An 11,650-nucleotide genomic window follows, 5' to 3' on the forward strand; every position below is an offset into this window, starting at 1 on the left:
AGCTGGTTCATCAGCTCTAAAAACAACTGGATGGTCTATGTGAAGAACTTTGTTCAGACGTTTATATTTCCCCGATATTTCCCCTAGAACCTCTCATTAAGTTAATATTTGGGCTTTGGGGTTAAACGTCTGAACACCTGTAGGTTTAATTAGCACAAAAGTGCTATAAATACGCAAATGTATCTTATGAATAAATCATAATAACTTTGATAATCTTGTCAACTTTCACATTCCAATCAGCCACAGGTTTGCTGTTGTGGTGGGGTGTTTTTTGATAATTTTGGAAGTGTTGCTCAGCATGCTCAGTGCCAAACCTGTATATCTGCTGCTAGAACAATAGCTTTTGGGGAACTGGGTACTCAAAGATGATGTAAGTGCAACACATTCCAAAGTATTACTATGACTGTAACAACTGTTGGGTTGTTGTTGGTGACATTTCTAATATGGGCACTACTTTTATTGCATGAAAGGAGAAGAACACGAAAGAGAAGTTCAAATCGTCCAGGAGAGAAACACTGCTAACACAACACTGACTCATGCTAACACAAAGCTAGCGAAGAACCTAGAGTGAGCATGTGCCAACCTAAGCCCAAAAGCCAGAGCCGAATCTTCAACAGGTAACAAAGGCAATGATGAACAGTAATGTTCATAGCATTGCAGCTTCCATTTGTACATACACATATTTCTACACTAGATTTAAATCACTTTGAAGTATCTTCAGGCTGGTTTTAAGCTTTACTTTGTGTTGTCAGCTTTGTGTTCGAATTTAAACGTGTGCCATTAGTATAGGGATTTGATCCTAATGTTTATATTATTAACTTGTAATCATGTGCATTTCAGGTCATGTTACAATGTAATGCAAAAGTAATGAATAGTGTAACAAATTACTATCTCTGGGGACTAATTAAGTACTTTTAAAAAAGTAATGTGGCAAGCTTAAGCATAAGAAGGAGACAGATTTCTATTCTGACTTCAGTTCCTGTGTTCCATACACTGTTCGGCTGCAGGAATGCAGCTTTATTAGCATAACACCCCAAAATACAAACAGTGGTACAGCAGTGTCATTCGTGGTGACCATTGCTAGCCCTGCTCAATACGGCACAAACAGCTGCAATTTTCTTATAAATTAATAATAACAAGGAGAAATCAACATGAGATAACTGGAATAGCTGTTATAATACTGTAACTTAGCACATGAACTTCAGCATGAACAGTCCCATGAGTCTTTCGGCTAGTGGCCCCTCCCCTTGGCCCGCTACATAGCCCCCACCTGAAGGCGTTAGTCGTCCGCTACAGTAATGAGTAATGCGTAATTCATCACTTTTTTTTGAGTAACGACCCCAGTAATGCATGGAGGTGATATCACCCACCACCCATCCCCCAGAAATAAACTACTTTATGTTTCACAAAGACAAAAGTTCTCAAAAGAAAACAGACAACCCAATTAACGTGAGTGGCCCTGTATTTATAGAGTGTGATAATTACTATAGGTTAAAATTCAATTCAATTAAGTTCTGTTTTATTATATAGCGCCAAATCACAACATCACTTTCTCCAAGTTGCTTTATGTTGAATGGTAAAGACCCTACAAAAATGAGTCTGCGTGCATCAAGACATTCAGTGTTTTTCCTGTCATGAAATTTTCTAAGCTTACAATGATTGATGCACGGCACTAAAGCTATAAATACTGTATGCACAGTATTAGTAGGAAATAAGAAGCAGACATGTAACATCCCCAGCTTCCATTACATGTTGTACTGGAAATGTTCAGTATGGCTATTTTCCTATTTTTTTCATGTTCAAAAACACTACTTCATCAGCAGTTTGCCATGAGCCACACTTTTTCAATCATCCGCATACGACTTTTATTTTCACCTGATAATCTGTTAAGCACCGTTTGCAAATGTTGAATGGTGACCTGATACTGTGAAACTCAGTGAAAAAATCAAGCTCGAACAGCTGTCTGATGAAAAGCAGATGTACTGAAACAAAACAAAAAAGTGTGCTGTAAAGATGATGTACTATGTGGCAAAACCCATCTGACTGACATACAGTTAGCTTCTGAGCCAGATAACGGAAAAGCTCCGTGGATATTTGAGGCCTGAAACCTGTGTAAGAGTGCTTTAGTCAAACAGGGCTGCATGTGCAAGTGATAAAAGTGTAAAACCATCTAAACAAAAGGCATATGAGACATATCTATCTGTGGGCACCTTGACTTCTAACAGTAATGATGAGCCCTGGTTCCTTGTGTGACTAAAAAGCTGGGATCAGCTGTAGTACATAAGCCTAGGAACTCATAGAAGAATACACAGGCAGTCTGATATAACAATTAAGGATGATCTAAAAGAGCTGCAAAGATACAGCACTATTTTCAGTATAGAGAAGATTAATTTTAGACTCTGGTGGTATACTACATGCTTGGCTAGGAAATTAATAATGCTTGTGCTGAAAGCAATGCTGATCCATGCATTCCACAGCAGAAAGCGATTGAGAGCTGCTGCAAATGGTGTGTAGCCACAGCCCACAAGCAATCATGGAGATCTAAGTCAAATACCCCTATTCCCTATCATGGCACAACAAAGGTTTTCCCAGCAGCCACTTGGTATTCCGTGCGGAGGACTTGTGTAAAGATGCCTCGACCCACAGTGGGGGAGAAAGCCTCCCCTCTTTTATGTCAGGCATTGTTTTACATATGTCTGTTTTTTGTTTTGAAGTCCAGAGATTAAGGCTCGCTGTGAACAAGGCAGGTAATCCTCAAAGCAATACAGGCAATTAAGGTGATTAAATGATAAGATCAATTTATGAAATATGGTTGTTTAATGCCAGTTATCACGAGGGATATAACCGACGACTCTGGAGACATGCAGGTAATTAACGGGGCATGAAGGGTGTAAACACCAAGTGGCCACACGGGAGGCCCGCTCAGATGGAGCTGTGCTTTGTTCATTTACTCACACAAGCTCAAATCGCAGTGTTTTGATATCGTGCAGACCTCAGACATGGAGTAGGTTGCTTATTTGCTTTAAGCAGACGTTGTACAAACATTCACATTTGGCGATGCTCAAGTGCCAGGAAAGTCTGCTTTTGCAGAAGCCTGTCTTCAGTTTACTGTGCAATGAAGCAGTGGCAACTTACAGTGTATACCAGTAGTTAGATTCTTTGCCGGTGCAGCCCACCATACAGATGAAAGGAAAAAACCTTGGGATAACGTCCATTTTTGGACATCTATGGTTTATAATGTACGCTAGGGCAGTATTCATTTGCACCCTGTGCAAGAAGCAGTGTGTATACATGCTTGAATAAGTATGAAGTATGCAAAAAAAGTCTCGTCCCCCAAAGCACCTCTTCCACGCGCCGTGGAGCAAGAAATTAATAATAATTAATGATTAATTTTAAAGTTGTGTACAAGAGTGAAAACAGGTGAGTGAATGAGTGAGTGGCGTTGTGCGCAAGAGTTAATTGTGCATCTCGTGAGGCACAAAAACCAACACTGTATCAGTGATGATACCTAGCATGTTTGAATTGTTTTGACTGTACACTGGTTCCATCACTACTTTTAAGTTGAGCAACGTGAGCACAGAGCATCCTGCCAGGCTCTGAGTTTTCTTCTATGGCTTTACTGTGTACAACTGTAGACATGGCTAAGGTAATAGGGAATGATGTCGCCACTACAAGTAGCTGGAATTGTGAAAGGTGGTAACACAAGATCAGCCAGTAACACACATGCAGCTTTGTTTGTCTAGATTCTAGCTGCTTGCCAATTACATCATGCAAGAAAGCAGCGAGACAAAGCACTGTGCTTCTGTTTGTAGTCCACTTGCTGTTTGAGTAGTGTTCACAGTTTCTGTCTGAGCAGCCTTTGGGTATCAAGAGCAAAAGAAGAACACATTGGGCAAAATTCGATATTGAAATCATCAGCCTCATGACACTGTAAAAAAACCTGCATGCCACAGCCTAAGCTGCATTTATTAAGCCATTTTCTACCTTCTTTTCCCTGCGTTTGTCACTTTGTCACCATTAAAGATATGTTGGAGGATGCAGATACTCAAAAATCTGCATCACCGAACATGTTTGTGTTGTTTTTGCAGGTTGGGGCATGTAGATTGGTTTTCATCCCTGTGAGTTCTATTATTTAATAATGTTAAATTGGATAAATTAGCTCAAATTCACTCACAATGTACAATGGACATTTGTACACCTGCAAAGACCACCCATGACAACATAATTCCCAAGAGTCATCTAAAAGAAATAACAACCATTAAAAAGAGCTACAGTATATGAAATATGGACAACATGAAATGACAGTCTGCTGCCTTGCACTCAAAACTACTGAAGAACTTAAGTTGCTATTCTTTCATCTCAGATTATAGCAAAATTATCTATGATGATAGATACAAAACTTGCAATACTTTTAGAATAAGAATCCATCCAGATCATTATGAATGTGCTCCAGTGGAGGTAATTGAACTTTGCATGCCAAGCATCATAAATATAGTAGCGTGAGTTGGATTTAGTCTTGAGTTGTTTTGCTTTCAGAGCACGCCTGACTGATAAGATTGTTGGAGAGATGGCAGTTGTGATAGCTAAAACCTTGTACTCCCAGTTTGGAGTTTTGCAACTTCACCTGAGTCATAGAGACTCATCTTGGCAAACTAGGAGCATTTACTCACTTTTCAGCCAGTTCCGTTCCGGGAATAACCTTCACACAATTGTGAGCAAACTCAGACACCTTATTTTCTGTTTGCTCTGGGAATGTCATTACTTTATCTGTGATTGAAATATGCATTATTTAGCACAGCACCATATATGTAATTCTTTGGTAAATATCTCTAAGGTTGCATAGGAGACATGGAGAATTTTTTAATTTGAAGAGTATGGTGAATGATTTTATTTCCACAGAGAGAGTGAAAAGGTCTTTGTGTACATGTGTGTTTTCTCTGTTTGTGCATTTGTATGAGCAGGTGAGAGTGCATTAGCCAGACCCAGACCCATGGGTCTGACAAGTCTTTAGAAGGAACAGGAACCAAGGCCTGTCACGGCGCATTCAGCTGCCACCAGCTTACACTAAAATCAGCTCCGCTCTGCTCAACATCTACTGAGTTTAACTCTACAGGTTGCAGCCAAAGGTCAGTGTCTAAAAAGGCAGATATCCGCTGCACTGTAATATGATGAACTAAAAAAAAAAGAAAAAAAGTGGCCACCTTTTCTGTGAACATTAAACACCGAGACCTGCTTTGGCTCTTCTTTCTTTCCAGTCACACAGTGTGGAATTCACGCTCGCACCCTGATGAAAGGACGTGGAGGCTAACTCATCTAAATGCTAGGTCAGGCCTTCACCGTCAAGGCTGTTTTTCTGCTCGTTCCCTCATCGTGACCTGGCACCTTTCTCAAAGTTCACTTCTTTAAAAATCCCCCATTAAGCCCCTGCTGGCATAGAATAGTTGGACCTCTGCTCCAGATCACCCAGCGATGCCTATCCTCCACCTTTTATTTCATTCGTGAGTGACTCTGAATGCAAAGTATCTATTTATAGATTTGTCATTCATCCCTTTTCCCTAATCAAGCCGTGTTGTTTCGCCAACAGTTATGCTTCCCTACATCTGTTTCTAATTCCTTGGGGGGGGAAACGGGATAATAAATCCACCTCTATCAGTAAAGATTTAGAGAGAAGGGTTAATTGAGATATGTGGATATGGGCATCAGATTACTTCGCTAAAAGCCTTTATTTCAAGAAAGAATAATGGCTCACTTCAAGTAATTTAGTCCTAATTTTGATCTATGTATGGTGTTTAAATTATGTTGTTTGGGTTTTAGCCTCCCTGGAGCTGCTGTTCCCCAAAATTCCTATGCTTTTCTTTGCATTACAATATGCTGAGCATTCACAAACAAATATGGTTTTATCAATCAGATATAGAAGCTGATTTTTTCAATTAAAGTTCAGTTCAATAAAGTGTGAGCTCCACTGTATAGTGTGAGTCAAGATATTGAGCATGTTAATAAAATTGTCTAGTATTCAGTCGACAACAACTCATAAACTGTTTGCTCCATAAGTACAGGGAGTGCAGAATTATTAGGCAAATGAGTATTTTGTCCACATCATCCTCTTCATGCATGTTGTCTTACTCCAAGCTGTATAGGCTCGAAAGCCTACTACCAATTAAGCATATTAGGTGATGTGCATCTCTGTAATGAGAAGGGGTGTGGTCTAATGACATCAACACCCTATATCAGATGTGCATAATTATTAGGCAACTTCCTTTCCTTTGGCAAAATGGGTCAAAAGAAGGACTTGACAGGCTCAGAAAAGTCAAAAATAGTGAGATATCTTGCAGAGGGATGCAGCAGTCTTAAAATTGCAAAACTTCTGAAGCGTGATCATCGAACAATCAAGCGTTTCATTCAAAATAGTCAACAGGGTCGCAAGAAGCGTGTGGAAAACCAAGGCGCAAAATAACTGCCCATGAACTGAGAAAAGTCAAGCGTGCAGCTGCCAAGATGCCACTTGCCACCAGTTTGGCCATATTTCAGAGCTGCAACATCACTGGAGTGCCCAAAAGCACAAGGTGTGCAATACTCAGAGACATGGCCGAGGTAAGAAAGGCTGAAAGGCGACCACCACTGAACAAGACACACAAGCTGAAACGTCAAGACTGGGCCAAGAAATATCTCAAGACTGATTTTTCTAAGGTTTTATGGACTGATGAAATGAGAGTGAGTCTTGATGGGCCAGATGGATGGGCCCGTGGCTGGATTGGTAAAGGGCAGAGAGCTCCAGTCCGACTCGGACGCCAGCAAGGTGGAGGTGGAGTACTGGTTTGGGCTGGTATCATCAAAGATGAGCTTGTGGGGCCTTTTGGGTTGAGGATGGAGTCAAGCTCAACTCCCAGTCCTACTGCCAGTTTCTGGAAGACACCTTCTTCAAGCAGTGGTACAGGAAGAAGTCTGCATCCTTCAAGAAAAACATGATTTTCATGCAGGACAATGCTCCATCACACGCGTCCAAGTACTCCACAGCGTGGCTGGCAAGAAAGGGTATAAAAGAAGAAAAACTAATGACATGGCCTCCTTGTTCACCTGATCTGAACCCCATTGAGAACCTGTGGTCCATCATCAAATGTGAGATTTACAAGGAGGGAAAACAGTACACCTCTCTGAACAGTGTCTGGGAGGCTGTGGTTGCTGCTGCACGCAATGTTGATGGTGAACAGATCAAAACACTGACAGAATCCATGGATGGCAGGCTTTTGAGTGTCCTTGCAAAGAAAGGTGGCTATATTGGTCGCTGATTTGTTTTTGAATGTCAGAAATGTATATTTGTGAATGTGGAGATGTTATATTGGTTTCACTGGTAAAAATAAATAATTGAAATGGGTATATATTTGTTTTTGTTAAGTTGCCTAATAATTATGCACAGTAATAGTCACCTGCACACACAGATATCCCCTAAAATAGCTAAAACTAAAAACAAACTAAAACTACTTCCAAAAACATTCAGCTTTGATATTAATGAGTTTTTTGGGTTCATTGAGAACATGGTTGTTGTTCAATAATAAAATTATTCCTCAAAAATACAACTTGCCTAATAATTCTGCACTCCCTGTATGTGGGCATAAAAGACTCAATTAATGAAAATCAAGCAACATACCTGATTTCAGTTTGGCTGCCCACCCCTTCAAGCTCATCTTCTCGTGCACCTCTGCACTGCTGGTATTTTCAGATTGCTCTATAAAGTCCTGCTCTGACTCCTTCCACTTGTGCACCTTTGACCAAGGTTATTATAATTAACTAAAACTAACAAAAGTAAAAAAATCAAAACTTTCTGTAACAGGCTTTGATAGACTTTTAGAGATTTTGGATATCTACGACAGCGGTCCCCAATCCCCGGGTACCGGTCCGTGAGTCATTTGGTACCGGGCTGCGATAGTTGAGGCTCGGGTGTGAAATTCATGGTTTTCAGGATTTTTGTCATTTTTGTGTTTTTATCACTAACTTGGTTTCCCTGGGTCTTTTCCCGTGTCTTATGAATACATCTGTACGCATCTGTAACCGGAAGGTCGCCGGTTTGATACCTGGGCTCTTTGTCCTGGTCGTTGTGTCCTTGGGCAAGACACTTTACCCTACCGCCTACTGGTGTTGGCCAGAGGGGCCGATGGCACGATATGGCAGCCTCGCTTCTGTCAGTCTGCCCCAGGGCAGCTGTGGCTACAACTGTAGCTTGCCTCCACCAGTGTGTGAATGTGAGAGTGAATGAATAGTGGAATTGTAAAGCGCTTTGGGTGCCTTGAAAAGCGCTATGTAAATGCAATCCATTATTATTATCTACGAGAGTGTGAGTCAACTGCTTTCGAAAACTTTGTGTTTTTATTGTAAAACTGATTTTCCTAAATCTTGCCTCTGGCATATGCCCTGAATCCAATAATAACTAGACTAAAATTAAGAGTAAAACTAATAAAAACTAAACTGAAACAAGCAAACTCACTCTGGAAACTTAGTGAAATGAAAACGAATTAAAAGCAAATAATCAAAACAAACTAAAAATAAAAACTAATTACAGTTTATAAAACTTTAATAACTTTATCTGTGACCTCAAGCTTTTGATTCAAACTGACCCTCCTTTCTGTCACTGCCACTGCTTTTATAAACAAGATGTAAATCTTAAAAACGCAAAATTAAATTATCTTTCGAAAGCTGCAAACACAACTCAAACAGGACAAAGCGAGGCATTTGTTAGGGGATATTTATAGTACTGCTCCTTCAACAGGAACATTTTATGTGTGACTTAAGCAAAATAAACCGTTTCATCCCTCATTGTGATGAAGGAACACAGACTTCACTGTGTGTCATCCAAAGCACTGGGGAAATGTTGTCACATGCTAAAAGCAAGACGCCTCCCTTTACCTGTTTCAAATTCTCTTGAGTCAACTGACCTTTAAGTTGACAGGAACCATGGCCTTATTCCTTTTTATTTATTTATTTACTCAGAGGTCATAGCGATATTGTCCACTGGTGAATTAGAAACCGAGATGCTATCAACCCAGCCACACTGGTCCTTCTCCTGTCCCATTATGTCATATCTCTTCAACACAATATAACTCGCTTTACACTTTTGCTAGTAGTTTTTGTTGACCTGCACATCTGTATTTGATGATGTTTTCAAGCTGAGTTCAAAGTAAGGTCACTACAAATTACAAGGAAGGTCACCACAATGCTTTTCTGAAGAATGACACCTGGTATTTAAACTGAAGAGTTACAACAACAAAGAAAAGCGGTTTTCTTTCAGGAAGATACCATCTTTGATAGGCTAATAGTCTACATTATTTCAGTGCATGGGACGCATCGCTGAAAATGGCTTCCAGCTGTCACCACAGTATCCTGCGCATCTTACTTTGTGGAACAAGTGTGGATTTTAATTGCATCCAGGAATAGGGGGGAATAAATGATGTCAATACAGTAGCATTAGTTCGTACAGTCTCCATAACAAGTAATTTTAGATGACATCAGCTTGCTCCTTTTAATAAATTATTCTATAATCCTTTCTCCTTTGGACAAGGCTCACACTAAGCCTGGTGATAATAGGCTGCCATAAGTGAAAGTAGACAAGGACTGAGCTTGTGCAGATAAACAACCAGCTGAGGAAGACGGGAAAGTGAAGAAGGAAAAAGCTCTGACCAAATTTAGCAATCTGCATTTTGAGTTTCCTCAGGTCTAAACAAGATAATTTTTCATATATGCTCATGTTTATGCAGATAATAAATATAAGATAAATACATGCTTTTTGTTACTTTAAGACAAGGATGATCTCTCTACTAACATTATGGCCAGAAAAAGCAAATTGAAACAGCACGATCTGGATGAGAAACAATAGACTGCTCTTCACTGGTTTATTCTGTAGCTGGATGTACTATGGTTTCTATTTAATTGACATGTTGGATGAGTTAAAGTTAATGCTTTCACTTCAAAAATCACCACGGGCCAAAAATATGCTTTGAGAGTCTGAAATACAGAAAAAAGACACAGAAGCTCTATATTTATTGACATAACACTCAAACAAACCCCAGGCTGAAATGTTTCATTTCACTATATTGTTATAATGTAGACCAAAGCAAATCATCAGTAGGACTAAAGAACATGTGCATGAAGACAGTTGTAACATAACAATAACATAAACAACACAATGGTTGTAATTTAAATCAACATCCTTGCTTTAGGACAGTGTTCAACTACACCCGTGTATCAAGGAGAAGAGTGAAAATTCAGGAATTTGACCTCTTTGAGATGTTTTCTCCAGATGATATTGTAACAGCTGTACTCATCTCTAGAGTAAATGTGTGAGAGATGCTCTCTTTTGAAGTATGAAGGATAGAGCCAGGCAGTCTTTGCAGGTCAAAGTAATTACAGAGCAACCTGAAGAGAAAGGCCAGAGACGTCAGAAAGAGGTATCTGGTCTGGCCTCAGATTACCTGCTATGACCCACCACCCCTCCAAGCTTATTGTTAACACCACAGATTTTATATTGAGAAATATATTTATAACACACTATAGCTTGAAAATCATGAAGAAGGCTTTTGTAAAAAGGGCATGACTGCCTTAAGCAATTCCAGGGTTACCTTTTTTATAACATAGTAACCTTAATACAGCACTCTGTGTGTGAGCTGTGTGTTTTTAGACTACCCACCTGTTTTGCTTTCTTTGTGTTGGTGATCAAAATCACACTTGCTGTCCACCAGAACAATCTTTTCCAGACAGCATTTCAAGAATTGTCTTTCATTAAATTCATCCCTGTATTTAATGGTTCTTTCTCATTTACATATCATAAAACATTCCTCTCAGCCCTGCTAGCTGCTTTAAAGGGCAACACAGAGCATTAAATTTACAATATCACATTTAAAGACATACTTTTCTTAATTTAAGGAGATTCATTAAAAAAAACCCTGATTATTACAACCCCAGCTGTCTTAGGGCAAGAGGCATGAAACACCCTGGACCGGTCGCCAGTCTAACACATAGACACAGACAACCATTCACACCTATGGGTAATTTAGAGCTTCCAGTTAACCTATCCCCACTAAATGGATGTCTTTGGACTGTGGGAGGAAGCTGAGGTACCCACGCAAACACGAGGAGAACATCCAAACTCCACACAGAAAGACACCGGCCTGACGGTGGATTTGAACTCAGGACCTTCTTGCTGTGAAGGGACTGTGCTAACCACCGTGCCACCGTGCTGTCCGACTATTGCAAAAGTCCATACATTATTTTTCTAAATAAAAAAATGTAACTGTGTGGGCCTATTTGTCACTCCTCCATGCTCTTGTCTTGCTGTATGTCATAATGAAGCCGCTGCTGGTCCGCAGCTGTCTTCACAAACACACTGTAGACAAAAACACTGTAGCATGTAACATGTGTGCCAGCAACGAGGTCAGTGTGTGGGAAAACATGTCTATCTGTGAGTGAATGTGTGCAGAGGCAATAACCCTGACAAGCAGCATTTTAGCACGTCCATAAATCAGAGTTACATCAATGTTTTCTTATATGTGTGCAGAGTTTCTCTCTTTCAACCAAAAACACACCATGCATATCTCTGTTTCAGCAAAAATGACATACATGCATAAATATCTGGCTTTTATATGTTGACAGGGAAAGCGCCGTT

At 40.0% G+C, this 11,650-nt stretch overlaps 1 long non-coding RNA gene across 1 annotated transcript; it reads left to right on the forward strand.

Annotated features, from left to right (window-relative positions):
* Positions 1–507: 507 nt before the first annotated feature.
* On the forward strand, positions 508–5,787 carry LOC120440198. Its single transcript, XR_005613062.1, has 3 exons — positions 508–617; positions 4,962–5,126; positions 5,256–5,787. It is a non-coding gene; the product is annotated as an uncharacterized LOC120440198 (long non-coding RNA).
* Positions 5,788–11,650: the final 5,863 nt, after the last annotated feature.

The sequence above is a fragment of the Oreochromis aureus genome, linkage group 5 (genome assembly GCF_013358895.1).
Source record: "Oreochromis aureus strain Israel breed Guangdong linkage group 5, ZZ_aureus, whole genome shotgun sequence".
Lineage (NCBI taxonomy): Eukaryota > Metazoa > Chordata > Actinopteri > Cichliformes > Cichlidae > Oreochromis > Oreochromis aureus.